General features: G+C 40.9%; 1 protein-coding gene across 6 annotated transcripts in view; it reads right to left on the bottom strand.

The window, feature by feature from the left end:
- The window catches only part of LOC122787108 (transcription factor 4-like), a 159714-nt gene that overhangs the window by 81292 nt on the left and 63327 nt on the right, over nucleotides 1–15095 (bottom strand). The gene's annotated exons all lie outside the window — the stretch shown is intronic.

The raw sequence follows: 15095 nt of genomic DNA, 5'->3' as shown, positions 1-15095 counted from the left end.
AGAAAATAACAGGACACACACATACACACACATGCTGCCTACACACACACACACACACACACACACACACAGCACACACACACACACACACACACAGGTGTCAGACTTAAACATACACACGTTTCATGTCATACGTTGATGACTAATTTCACTTGAACAGATTATAAATATGTTGAAACATAGAGTTCATTTCTATTCTAACATTTACTTTGGTTTGTTTTTAAGTTTTAAATGAAAACGAAAGATCATTTTAATGTTGTCAGAGGTTTTATCTGAAAAAGACATACAAATCTTCACAAATGTTGTTATGGATTATTATGTATTATCATGGATTATTATAGATTATTATGGATTATTATGTATTATCATGGATTATTCTAGATTATTATGGATTATTGTGGATTATTATGGATTATTATAGATTATTATGGATTATCATGGATTATTATAGATTATTATAGATTATTGATGATCAGGACACTGGTGTGAAGGTGACTGATGGTGTTTGGTAAAATGACTTTAAAACCCTGAAATGCTGACGTTTGAATAATTAACATGAAGTTCATTCAAACTAAAAATGAACAACTTCATAAAATCAGATTACCTCAGATAGATGGATGATGAATGAACTGGTGATGGATGGATGATAAAAATAATTAACTTAATAACATAGTATAGTATAAAGTTCATTCAAACCACAGTAAAAACATCGTCTTCACAGAACAGAATTTAAAACTATTTTCTGTTTTTTATCAGCGACAAACACGACGACTTACAATAAATAAATAAATAAATAAATTCATCCATTTGACTTTCTCCAACAACACCAAACCCCAGTGATGGTGAAGATGATGATGAAGGTCTTTACCTCATGCTGCTCAGTGATCTAAACTTCTCTTCTTCTCCTCCTCCTCCTCTTCCTCTCTGATTCTTCCCTCTCTTTATCTCTCTGACTCAAACTGGATTAAATCGCTCTCACGTTGTCCTGCGTTAGTTAAAGTTCAGCGACGCGTCGAGCAACAAGTGACGCAACTGCGACACAAGAAGAAGAAGCAGAAGAAGGAGGAGAAGAAGAAGAAGAAGGAGAAGAAGCAGAAGAAGGAGAAGAAGCAGAAGAAGGAGACGAAGAAGGAGAGGAGGAGACGGAGCGAAGCATGCAGCAGGAGAGGAAGAGGAGGAAGCCTTTTTTTCAAGTGGCACAAAAAGTTAGACAGGAGGGAGGAGGTCAAAAAAACCCTCTCACCCTCACATATCCTCACCCTCTCACCCCCCCCATACTTTAAATAGACTCACACACACACAGCTTTCTCGTTAAGTAATTAGTGTATTTAAAGCAGAGGGAGGGGGAGGAGATTGTGGGGGGCAGGGGGCGGAGTCTAATCTGAATTCAGATCATCGTCTCTGTGGCTCCAAACAAGAGTTAGCTTGGCAGTGTCAGGCCAGGGACGGCCTTTCTCATGCTAAACAGGGTCTAAGTGGACCAATTACAGGGCCAGGCCTGAGTCTGTGAGCCTTTCTGCTGCTTAAGACAAAAGAGGGCTTGTCTTAACTAAAGTCAGTCCTCAGTGTGTGTGTGTGTGTGTGTGTGTGTGTGTGTGGGGTAAAGGGGGGTTCCCACTAAAACAAAAGGCTCTCATTGATTGTGGCGCTTTTTTCTTTCTCTTCTTCTTTCTCTGTTTTTTTTTTTTCTCGTCCAGCACTTTCGAGCATCGAGCCAGCGCCGGGCGGTCGCCCCGGCAACTGGATGAGCCAGAGGCTGGAGACATAACACAGCCAGCGTCTATGTCTGTCTGTCTGTCTGTCTGTCTGTCTTCTGCCGTCTCAGTCACATGTTTAACTTTATGATGAAAAGGAATTGACGACTTTATCTGTTTTTTTTGTTGTTTTATTTCATATTTTGAGTTTTTCTTTCAGTTGTATTTTACTTATCAGGGTCCGAGTGCACTAACCCTCACCCATCACCTTGGCACACAGGGTACGGATCTTAACCACTGAGCCACCGCACCGCACCCTTGCAATTCATCACGTTTCATGCCCCACGTGCGACAAAAACTGCACGTGGGAGGGGCAAATTCCGGATGCACGAAAATCAGTACACGTGTGTAGGAGGTCGGGTTGAAGAAAAAATTCCATTATGACCATGATCCAAACACAACAGGAAGTCGGCCATTTTGGATTGAACATCCATTTTTTGGGGCAACAGTATCTGAATAGAATTTGCTTTATTTTTTATTTTTTTTTAAGCATTTTAATTCTGTTCAACTGGTGGCTCGTGGGCCAAAACTGAGCCAACCGGCAATCAGTATGTGGCCCCAGAGTTGATTTAAAAGAATCAAATGATCTTATCGAATCATTCAAAGCTTTTATTCTGAAGAAATATAAAATAATAGCATAAGTTTGAAGTTCCAGGTTGTACTCACGCCCCGATTCGTCATTCAAAACAAACTTGGTTTTGATCACATCAACAGGATTTCTGTGTCCAGAGTGCGACCTGTTGTTCAGAGGGGGGACAGACACGCGACCACTGTGACCTACATTTACCCACAATGCACTGCTCTGCTCTGCTCTGCACGGATCCAGGGGAACATTTTGTTTTCATCGTCACAGAAGTGAAACTCCAGCCTCGATGATAGTCATGTCTGTGTGTGTGTGTGTGTGTGTGTGTGTGTGTGAGAGAGAGAGGGGGAGACACACACACACACACACACACACACACACAGACACACACAGAGGTCTGTTTCTCAGAGCTGACTCTGCCTCGGAACCCAGCTGCTCACAGAGACTGTATTAACTAAGATAGATTACCAGAGAGGGAGAGAGGGAGAGAGAGGGAGAGACAGAGGGAGAGAGAGAGAGACAGAGGGAGACAGAAAGAGAGGGAGAGAGAGAGAGAGACAGAGAGGAGACAGAGAGAGAGGGAGAGAGAGAGAGAGAGAGAGAGAGAGGGAGACAGAAAGAGAGGGAGACAGAGAGAGGGAGACAGAGAGAGAGAGACAGAAAGAGAGAGTTGACTCAGACTGATGTAAAAAAAAAAGAGCAAAAGTGAAAAAACAAATTCTATTCTTCGGGTTAAGCTAAGCTAACGGTTCCTCCTGTTTCCAGAATTGTTGCTAATTGTAGTTTTTTTTGCTAAGCTATCCTAAATGTTTCCCTTTGATTCTGGTCCTTTGCTAAGCTAAGCTAACAGTTTATTTTCTTATTTATTCTCTTTTTAAATAAAGATATGCTGAGCCTTCATATATGCTAGGTTCATTTGTTTTTCCTGTTTTGTTGTTGTTTTTTTAGAATGCCACATTTTGTCACGTGTTTATAAGACATCAGTTATACATTAGCTGCTCCCTCATATTTCCAGGCTTTTTGCTAAGCTAAGCTAAGCTAAGCTATCTGTTTCCCCCCCTTATATTCTGGTCCTAATGATTAGCTCAGCTAATTGTTTACCTCTGTTTCCTTTAAAAAAATTCTGCTAAGCTAAGCTAACCACATCCTGTCATAACGTCAAAGTGAATAAAGTTGATCCTGGAGCTTCTGTCATCGAGTGAGTGAGACGCTGAAATACTCACGTGTCGTTAATTTACACCATCGCAAATATGAGAGAGAGGGAGAGAGAGGGGGGGAGAGAGGGAGGGGCGGGGGGGAGGGCGAGGCAGGAAGAAGTCATTAATTACCAGGAAGTGCTGGCGAGGCAGCGGCGCACCTGTATGCCAGCTTCACTCCAGCTGACACACACGCATGTGCACACACACACACACACACTAACACACACACACACACACACACACACCCTCAGGAGTGAGGCCCTGAGGCTGTTGCTACCTGAAACAGTGAAACCAGCAGAGACACTGAATTAAACTGGAATCACAGAAGCTGAACACACACACACACACACACACATATCCCTAATTAGTGATGCATTTATACACATATTATTGTTATTATTATAAGTACTGTAAGAATCGGCTTTATTTCACTGGAAACTGAAGTTTGCAGAGCGCTCACTCTCCCGCACCAAATCCCACAGAGGAAAGTGCTGATTGTAGGTCGACACCACACAGAGTTGTCAGTCAGACTTCACATGTGTTCTTTTGTGAGTTTGGCGTTTGTTAAACTTTAATCCGGTTTTTCTCTGTAACATAAACTCAACAAACGCAGCAGCAGCACACGGGCAGGCCCTGAACACCTGTGAGCTAAAAACCATGTTCTGCTTTCTTTGAGAGGAAAATCATTATGAGGAAACACAATTTCTCACAATCTGTTGATATTTTACTAATCAAACCACTAATTGACAGATTAATTGATAGATGACACAATGTGGGGGCCACTGCACCGCCAGGGTCAGGGGTTCGATTCCCCGACGAGTGACTGAAAGCGTGCACAAACATGGCTGCGGAGTCTTCTTGTGTGTTGTGATAAGAGGTTACACTCGAACGCACCACACTATCAGAGTTGGAGAGCGAGGCGGCCAATCAGCATCCAGCAACGGCCGTGAGAACACAAACACACAAACAAAGACGCCATTGACACGAGCACACGAGCCCGTGAAACACCTGCTCCCTGTGTGTGTGTGTGTGTGTGTGTGTGTGTGTGTGTGTGTGCTTAAATGATGTCAGTGCAAGAAAACCACAGGGACACACACACACACACACACACCGAGCAGCCAGGGATCGACTACCCAAATGACACTTCCTCCATCTTCTAACAGCTACACACACACACACACACACACACACACACACACACACACACACACACACACAGCAGTTCAAAGCATTTTTCCTTAATTAGCGTTCAAGCTTGGCTTGACAAATAAATAGCGATCATTTAAGAACACTTAGAGAGAAATCAGACAGCACATTACACCTCACTGTATCTGCCAGCTTCCTCCACACACACACACACACACACACACACACACACACGAGAGAGGAGGGAGGGAGGGGAGGGAGGAAACTGTGCCTCTGATGGAGGAAAGGGGAGAAAGGCAGGAAGCAAGGAAGGATGGATGATGAAACTCAAAGTGAGGAGACAAGGGAGCGAGGGAAGGATGGATGATGAAACTCAAAGTGAGGAGACAAGGGAGCGAGGGACAGTGGGGGAGAGGATGGAAGGGAAGAAGGAAGGGAGGGAGGGGATAAAAGTCCAGGCGGAAGGAGGAGAGGAAAAGTTGGAGGATGAGGGAACGAAAGAAAGAAGAGTGAGGAAGAGAGAGAGAGAGGACGGAGGTAAGGAGGAAAGGATGGACAAAGTAAGTAAGGGAGGGAAGACGAATGAATAGAGGAAGAATGGGAAAGTAGGAAGGGAGGTAATAAAGGTAGGTAGAATGATGGACGGCAGGAGTGAGGAAAGGAAAGAAGGAAGGAAGGAAGGAAGAAAGCATGGAGAGAAGGTATGAAGGAAGACAAGAAGGAAGAATGGACAGGGGTGGTGAGGGAAGGACTCACTAGGAAAATAATCAAAAGGATGAGACTGAGGAGAGGAAATGAATCAAATGCAGAAGGAAACAACAGAAGAAGAGAGAGGAATGAAGGAGAGAGGGATCCGATGAAGGAGAGAGGGATCCGATGAAGGAGAGAGGGATCCAAGAAGGAGAGAGGGATGAAGGAGAGAGGGATCTGATGAAGGAGAGAGGGATGAAGGAGAGAGGAATGAAGGAAGAGGGATGAAGGAGAGCGGATCCGATGAAGGAGAGAGGGATGAAGGAGAGAGGAATGAAGGAAAGAGGATGAAGGAGAGCGGGATCTGATGAAGGAGAGAGGGATGAAGGAGAGAGGAATGAAGGAAAGAGGGATGAAGGAGAGCGGATCCGAAGGAGAGAGGATGAAGGAGAGAGGAATGAAGGAAAGAGGGATGAAGGAGAGAGGGATGAAGGAAAGAGGGATGAAGGAGAAAGAGATCAGATGAAGGACAGAGGGATGAAGGAGAGAGGAATGAAGGAAAGAGGGATGAAGGAGAGAGGGATCCGATGAAGGAGAGAGGAATGAAGGCGAGAGAACAGAGGAGGAGACAGGAAATGAGTGAATGATGGACAGAGAGACAGATTTATATGTGGAGATGAAAGAAAGAATGAAGAATAGACTTCCCCCACGATGTCATCTTGAACTGATCATTCCCATCATGCTTCACTTTACTCATGTGACACACACACACACACACACGCACACACACTCACATACACACACAGGTGAAAAACAACAGTACAACACACACACACACACACACAAAACATGCTAATCAACAGCATGACTCAGCAATAATTAAGATTTTTTTCCCAATGTCGGCCATTTTCCTGCCAGTTAAAGGCACAGTTCAGGGTTTTTTTTTCTGTGGCTGTGTGAGGTATTGCACTGAAGGTTAAGGTTAAGGGTAAAGTTAAGGTTAAGGTAAGGGGCTAAGGAATGCATTATGTCTGTGTTGTGTCCTCACTAAGATATAAAACCCATAATGTGTGTGTGTGTGAGAGAGGTCAGTAGTAGAAGCAGTGACAGCTCAGTTCTGTTCTCTGTCTGTTAGCAGCTGTTGTACACACACACACACACACACACACACACACACACACACACGTTCATACAACAGCTCTGACAGCAGCCTCTGTGTGTGTGTGTGTGCGTGCAGGTATAACTAAAGTTGTGGGGACCTAACACAGTCACATTATGGGGACTTGTCCCCACAATGTAAATGACTACATTATAAGGTGAAGACATGTTTTAAGGTGAGGTTGAGGTTAGGATTAGGGTTGGGATTAGGGTTAGGATTAGGCCAGTAGTAATTGTGGTTAAGGTCAGAGTAAGTCTCCAGGAAATGAATGTAAGTCAATGCAATGTCCCCTCAAGTCATGAATGTCCAACATGTGTGTGTGTGTGTTGGTGTGTGTGTGTTTGCGATCAATAGTTAAAACAAAATAAAGTGTCGATCTGTGCGGCCGACAGATGAGACTGAATGATGGCTGAGTCTCCTGAGAGCAACCGGCAGCTGGATGTCACACACACACACACATTACCATTATTTAAAATTACTTTTTTTAAACCAACATTACTTCAACTCCTTCTTTCTAAAGAAATTGAATCCACTTCATAATTTCACTGCTGTCCGTTTCAGACAAGCCTATTGATTCACTACTTGGCCCCGCCCTCTCCCGCACCAAACCCCATAGAGAAAATCAGCGATTTTACAGCGCAGCACACATGGAGTCGTTGATCCACTGCTGCCTCTGTCGATAAATTCAAATGTGTTATTTTTGTGACTTCGGGCTGCTAGAAATCCTTCATCCGGATTCACCGCAGTGACACAAAGTGACCACACGGGGCAGCATCAGAGCAGCAGCTTCCGTGTCCATTGTGAGCTGAAATCGCTGGTTTTCCCAATGGGATTTGGTGCGGGAGAGTGAACGGTTTACAAACGTCAGTTTCCAGGCTTATTGTACACTTTCCTGTCCGGTTGGGTTTGCACAATCTCGTTTGGATCAAAAGAGGCAAAGAGGAAGATGGTAACCATGGAAACTTGCATGGGTTTTGAAAGAAAACAAAGTACAAAACAAGCAAAAAACTTTTTTTTGTATTGGAATCAATGAAGCGCCACCGTGAACGTGTCAGACATGATGGGAGTTTGTGCTACATTGTGATTGGCCAGTCTGCGTTTGGGGGCGTGTCTTAACAATTAAGTGGACAAACTTTGATGAATCAGAGGAAACTGGATTGTGAGAGTTCATCATTTACAGTGTGTGTGTGTGTGAGGAGCACTCAGACTCAGTTTAAAGGTGCAGTTCAGCTTATTAAGGACGGATGAAGAGCAGAGTGGGAGATGAGCTCAGCGCGGTGTAGCAGCGCCGCAGCTTTAAATGATAAACGACACGTGAATGTTTATGAAAGTCACACGTTTGTTTGATGCCCGGAGGAAAAAAAAAGATTCAGCAATTTCTCACTGACGGACTGAACCTCGCATTCATCGCTGTCCACCGCTGCCTCAGCTGTGGCGTCTAACCTGCTGATCTGCGCGCTGATAAAAAGATGACAGGCGCACGCTCGCGTTTGTGTGTGTGATGTACAGATATACAAAGTAAAGCAGGTGTAAGTGCTGAAAAACAATTAAAAAGTGTCAGAAAGAAAGATGTACACTGTATATTGTGGCTACGAGAGGTGCGACAGTAACATATAGACATAAAGTGCTAATGAGAGAGAGAGAGAGGACCATCATCTTCCTTCATCCTATAGATGTGGTATTTTCTGCTTATGTAGACAGAATGTCCCTTTAGATGGCTTTAGATATCACGTGTGTGTGTGTGTGTGTGTGCAGCTGTATATTATACGACCCATGAGGCTGGTTCTCCTGTGGTTATGGAGGTTCAGGTGATCCTCACAGCAGCTGTGCAGCCACAGAAATCCCCACACACAACATGAAATGAATGATGATTCAGCTCATGTATGTAAGGACAATTCTCATAAATATAAATAAAGGAAATCTGTGGGTTTTAAAAAAAAGAAGCAGCTCATGTCAGATTAGCTTTATAAAAACATGGATTGTTTCAGGCGTGTGGATGTCAATAGTTTGTTGTAATGAGTTTGTCTGACAGGTGTAAACACGCTCCTGACGTGTGATTACTGAGCTTTAAAGTGACTGTCGAGTCAATTACAGTGTGAAACTCGCCGGTGACGCCTCAACAAAAACACCGGGCGGAGGACGGGGGGTGAGAACGACGATGACAACTGAGGTCCGGAGATCCTCACGTACGTACGATCAAAGCTGCGAAGGATTAAGAATGAATCTTCAGCTCAAATCGACTATTGCTTAGGAGCTTAAAAGTTCACCCATCAACGACAACTGACCAAACACGCTACTTAAAGCTGTAGTATGTAACTTTTAAACATAAACAAATGGAATAACAATGAAAATCCACCACACAGCACGGCTCTCTTTTTGTTTCTGTGGAGACACAGACTGACCGTTTTTACCATGACTGAGCTAAGCTAAGTTAAGCTAAGATAAGCTAGCAGCAAAGACAGTAAATAAAGTAATAAATAATAAACGTGAATTTCCACATCTACGAATGTTCAATATAGAAGATATCGACTATTAAGATTCTAAGAAATAGAATAAACTACAAAAGTATTTACATTTCGTAGCATAGAGTATGAGACGGCAGCAAACCTTTGTTTAATGAATTAACCCTCGTTCTCTGAAACACAAGTGAGTGAGAAAGAAAGAGAATTTAAGGTTAAGCGTGTTCATTTTGCTGGAATGAAGGTTGCCTCTCATTACGCAGTTCACAAAAAATGTACAGAATGTCCCTTTATTACCACTAATTAGCTTCAGTTGCGGAAACTCTGCTAAAACGGCCACAAAGCGTCTTCCACTGAACACAACACAGCTCCATCCGTCAAGCTAATGCTAAATCACCTCGCTAACAAATACAGACAACACAAAACATTAGTTTTAACTATGTTTTTTTCTTCTTTACACACAACACACACTGAAACTGAGGTGAATTCAACATTAGCTTTGCTATTTGTGAGTATAATTAGAGATTTACAACAAAGTTCTGCTGCTAGCAGCTAACGTAGCGACGATTACACGGCCAACAAGCTTAAAATCCTGACATTTAAGCCACTAGTCAGTAAATCTTACAGTATTTTAGCGTCTTTCCACAGGTTTTCAGTATTAATTTAAAAATAAAAAGTATATTTTGAGACAAATCTCATCCACTCCACATTTTCACCCTTTATACAGAAATAAAACGGTCTGTAAATTTAAATATAACCTGGTTTAAAAGTCATATGGACTCAAACGACACATTCTCCATCCTTGCTGGAGTTGGGAGTGTATTCATGTCACCTTCTGCCAGCAGACAATGGCTGTTTTTGGGGAGGGTTTGGTTGTTTTTAGAGGGAGCAGAGCCGCCTGTAGGGGGGTTGGGCTCGTAAGTGTTGGCAGGAGGCCACGTTTCCCTGCCCCCCAACCAACCCTCGATCAGGGCCAGGAGAGGTTCAGTGCCAACCCGACAGGTTCCCAGCTCGGCCCTGATACAAACACCACAGCTAAAGACAAAACGTGTCGTCACTGTCGAGTCAGACAGTCACAGGACGTCCATTTTTAACTCAAAAGACAGAAACTCACATTAATACATACATTTTTATCATATCACACTGTAAAATCACTACTGTTATATAGAAATATTGGTTCAAAACATTTTGAATAACATTAGTGTTGATAAAAGCTATTTAAAGTGAGGTGACGCATTCATAATGAACTTAAAGCTACTTCTGAAGTTGTGCTACTTGTTTCCTTTAAGTAAGTTTAACAAGTAAATATGACGAAAAATATGTATTTTTTTTCTTACCAAAATGTAAAAAATTCCACCTGTATCTGCCCCAGGGGGGTAAGCTGGAAAGTAAGCAAGAAAATTGGGCTACATGCTAACTTCTGACAACGTCTTGACTCAAACACTTAACTCAAAACAAAGTATTTGCAGATGTGAGTAATAAAATGTGAACATTTGCCATTAAATTGACACAACTGAGAGGAAAATTCAAATTTAGCCTAATTGTAATTAAACTTTTAACAAACACTGACCAAAACGAGCAGATGATGCTAATACAACAACGTAGCTTTATTAGCCTCGCTCACTCATCTTCTACTGCTTCATTTGTTTAATCGGACATGTATGGGAACGTTCATGTTCGCATAAAGCACGCAACAAAGTTGACTACATACTAATTTGGGCGCATTATTATAAACAGAGTTAGCACTAGCATTAGCCACAGGTGAGTATTAGCAGTGTAAGCTATTGTTGTCAAGAGGTTTGGACAGGAAGTCAAAGAAGAACTGCCGGCAATTTGACTGTTTATTTTTAGACGCTAACATTTTTGCCCTAACACACCTCACTTCCCCTTTTACTCTGGCTTTCAAAATAAGAGCCTTTGCTTCAGCCACAACAGCTTCCTGTCCAAACCTCTTGATTACAAGAAAAACAGCTTACAGCAGGTTGTGTTTACTCGCACGAGTAATGCAATGTGGAAAATTAGCCATTAAATTGACAAAGTGCTAATTCAGCTGCGACTAAACTAACACTTTTGAACGGTTTGGCGTAAAATAACGCGACCGGACAGTTTTCAGATGTGTGGTCGCTGCTGCCGCTGCTGCACTCAAAGCTAATTATGTGTTTTAAATGTAAAAACTTCTCCACTCTGACATTAAAACCAGAGCCAAAGTGTGGAAACTAAACCTGAACGACACAAATGTGTGCAGGAATAAAGAGAGGTCACTGGAAACCTTCCTGCTATTAACGTCATCCTCTCTCTCTAAGTGTCTCTCTCTCTCTCTCTAAGTGTCTCTCTCCTTTTGTAGAGCAGAAGATGAAGCCAGAGGATGTTGGACTTCAGCCCAGCGTGTTCATTCCAAACAATCTCCATCAGCAGCCATTCACACGTTCACGCTGAGCAGCAGCATCATGTGACAGTGAAGCACTAACCTTTGATTTATCTCACAAACTCCACAGCTGCATGAGACACGGACTCATCACTGATGACAGGAGGAATGTGGACGGATGATTATGAATGGATGAGTGGTGGATGGATGGATGGATGAAGGGTGGATGATGATAGATGGATGGATTATTGGTGGATGGTTGATAAATGGACGGATGAAGGGAGGATGATGGATGATGGACAAATCATCGGACTGAATGGATTTGTCAGTGATTACAAAATGACTTATGAATGAACGAATGAATGAATGAACGAACCTAAAGTTGAAATGAAAATGACTGATAAACAAACCAACAAATGAATGAATAACTTAATGAATGGAAAGTTATAAATGCCTATTAACATGTTCAATCAATAACTGACATAATGAATGAATGACTGAATAAAAATGACTGAATGAATGAGTTAAACTGAAGCATTTAGAAAAAATGTTACAAACATTGGCAAACACTGAATGAATGAATGAAAGAAAAGTTAAAATTAAGTATTTAGAAAAACCTCATAAAGTGGTGAATGGACAAACGAGTGAATGGATGAATGGGTCGAAGTGGAAGGCTTAGAGTATAAATGAATGAATGTATGAATGAATAAGTGAAATAAGGCCTATTGGTTCACATAAATAAGCAGGTACATGAAAACATGAGTGATGTTTCATGAAGTGATGAAAGGGTGAATGAGTGACTTAAAGGACAAAGACACTTAAAGTCAAACAGCAGCTATATTTAAACTGAATTCAGCAGTGGAAAAATTCTGTGTGAAAACTATTCCAGTAACAACTGACACTCGTTTGGCAGCAGGCAAACACGACTGCCGTGTGTGTGTGTGTGTGTGTGTGTGTGTGTGTGTGTGTGTGTGTGTGCGTGTGTGTGTGTGTGTACGTGCGTGTGTGTGTGTGTGTTGTCAGGGACAAACCGTGTCCTCATGACAAAAGCAAACTCATCACAAAGCTACAGTAAAAGTGAGGAAGGTCTTTTCTTTTTTCCGTTGCTTTTGAAGGGGCAGAATTGTCCTTCAGTGGTTCAGGAGTCACACTGGTGTTTTTGTTTGCCTTCACTTTCCTTCTCTCCACCTCCTGTGCTCACTCTGTCACTCACAGACAGTAATAAGTGACCAGCTGCCCCTGGAAACCACACTGGGACCCCGTGTTGGCAGCCACTCCTCCAGAAACATTATTTCACCCATTCATTAGGTGAACGGGTCGCTGGGTGACTCCTGATGTGCAAAAACATGCCGCACAGTGTTGATCATATCATGACACAGCGATTCTGTCATAATCTACATATGTCACTTATTTAACTGTACAGGACAATATCTGTCAGGCTACACTATAAAAAATGTGTATTTCCTTCATGTTACACTGATTCCAGAGATCAGCGCCACCTTCAGGAGACATGAAGTAGAGACACAATGGCGAGAAATCTGTTTACATTCGTCTTTAAACTCTAAAAAAAAGTCTCTGAAATACATTAAAATTAACTTACATATTAATAAAATTATAAATTTGTAATCACATTATTGATAATTTGGAAAATGTTTTAAACAGCTGTGAAAACTTAAATTACCACCACGTTACACTAATTCCAGTGATCAGCGCCACCTTCAGGAGACATGAAGTAGAGTCACTTGGCGAGAAATCCGTTTACCCTGCCATATTTTAAATTTTAAACATTAATATTAATTATTGATATTTATATCTTACAATTTAGGACAATGACATATGTTTCGGGTATTTAACAATAAGAAAATGTAATGTCGCGATTATCCCGACTAAAATGTTTGCATTTTCGTAAAAGTTTAAAATCACCTTTCAACTTAAAAAATAACTCTCTAGAAAACTTAAAAAATAATTTTACTTAAAATTTCTTTGTGTAAAACAATTATATGAAATCACAAGGTCCTGGAGTGATTGGAAAGGTGTAAGCGCCCCCTTGTGGCACATTTCAATGTACGTTAGTGAGCTAGTCAGTATTTTCAAGTTAATATTAATTGCCTCAATAATTCACAATAATCCAGATATTGGAAAATGATATGATAACTATGACAACATAGTATTATTATTAGAGGTAGACTGAATAATCTTTATCAATATTTGCATTTTTTTTGCCCAATGCTAATTATTATTTGTTAGTAGCTAATTATTAAAGGTCGCGCATTTTTGTTTTCAGAAATCTTTGTTATGAGCTGATTATTTTTATTGAAAATTCTCACATAAAGACATAAAATGTAAATTGAAGAGACAAGTAGTGTTTTCAGTGTATTATTTGTTATCATTTAAAAGTAAAAAAAAAACATTTGTTAAATATATAAATCAGCCACAGAGAAAAATCACATTGGTCGACTCCTCATTCTGATGTGTGAGATATTAAAGATGTCGTGCACGTAGAATTACACAGTATATGAATTATACGACGATCTGTTTTAATTCTCCTCAATGATCAAAACTCAGCTTTCATCCGATCAGAAACCCAGCAGCGTTCCCTCATAATGTGTAACATCTTTCTCTTTGATTCTCATATTCTCACATTTGTTAGATAAGACTTTAATGAACAGACGTTTGAGAGTGAAAGAAAAAAATTAATCCTTCAACATCAGACTCTACAACTTCAACAACCTGAGCACATCTCGCTCTTTCATATTCAACCACAAGTATCAAACGCCAACATCTGTATAATTCTGTTTTAATCACTGTTGTGCATCTTCTCGTCCGTCCACACACACACACACACACACACACACACACTTTTACTATAATTAATTCAGTAAACAATTAACCAACAAAGTTTAAAACAAGTTGGAAATAAAGAGAAATTTAAAGTTAAATGTCTGAACAGGAAAATAAAGATTTACACAACAACATCTGTTGTTTATGTCTGGCATAAACAACACAAATTTTATTTTTGCAAGTTTTAGCATAAAAGTCAAACTTCATATTCTACTACATTGGATTAGCAAAACAAATTCACTTTTTTCTATGCAATATCGCTGACTATTTTGCAAATTATTATAGCGGCTAAAGTCAAAAAACAACTTAAAAATGCTAAAGTCAAAGAGCTACTTTAGCTGCTTAAGTGAAAGAACTAACATAGCTGCTAAAGTGAAAGAGCTACTTTAGCTGCTTACGTCAAACATCAACTTAAAAATGCTAAAGTCAAAGAGCTACTTTAGCTGCTTACGTCAAACATCAACTTAAAAATGCTAAAGTCAAAGAGCTACTTTAGCTGCTTAAGTGAAAGAACTAACATAGCTGCTAAAGTCAAAGAGCTACTTTAGCTGCTTAAGTGAAAGAACTAACATAGCTGCTAAAGTCAAAGAGCTACTTTAGCTGCTTAAGTCAAACATCAACTTAAAAATGCTCAAGTCAAAGAGCTACTTCAGCCTTGAAAGTGAAAAAACTACCGTAGCTGCTTAAGTGAAGCATAACCTGAAAAACACTCAGATTAAAGACCAACTTTAACTGCTCCCGTCAAACAGCTACATAGCTGCTAAATTAGCAGCATAGCAGCTGCTTTGCTGTTTGTACGACAAAAACTACAAGTGGTCAAGCTACATGCTAATAAAATAAAATGAGCATAATGGAGGAAAGTGGCTACATGCTAACTGCTGTACCATCCAGACGGCAGT

This window comes from Solea senegalensis, linkage group LG21, assembly GCF_019176455.1.
Source record: "Solea senegalensis isolate Sse05_10M linkage group LG21, IFAPA_SoseM_1, whole genome shotgun sequence".
Lineage (NCBI taxonomy): Eukaryota > Metazoa > Chordata > Actinopteri > Pleuronectiformes > Soleidae > Solea > Solea senegalensis.
The sequence above is the reverse complement of the archived record's forward strand: the minus strand, read 5'-3'. Positions and strand labels throughout refer to the sequence as shown.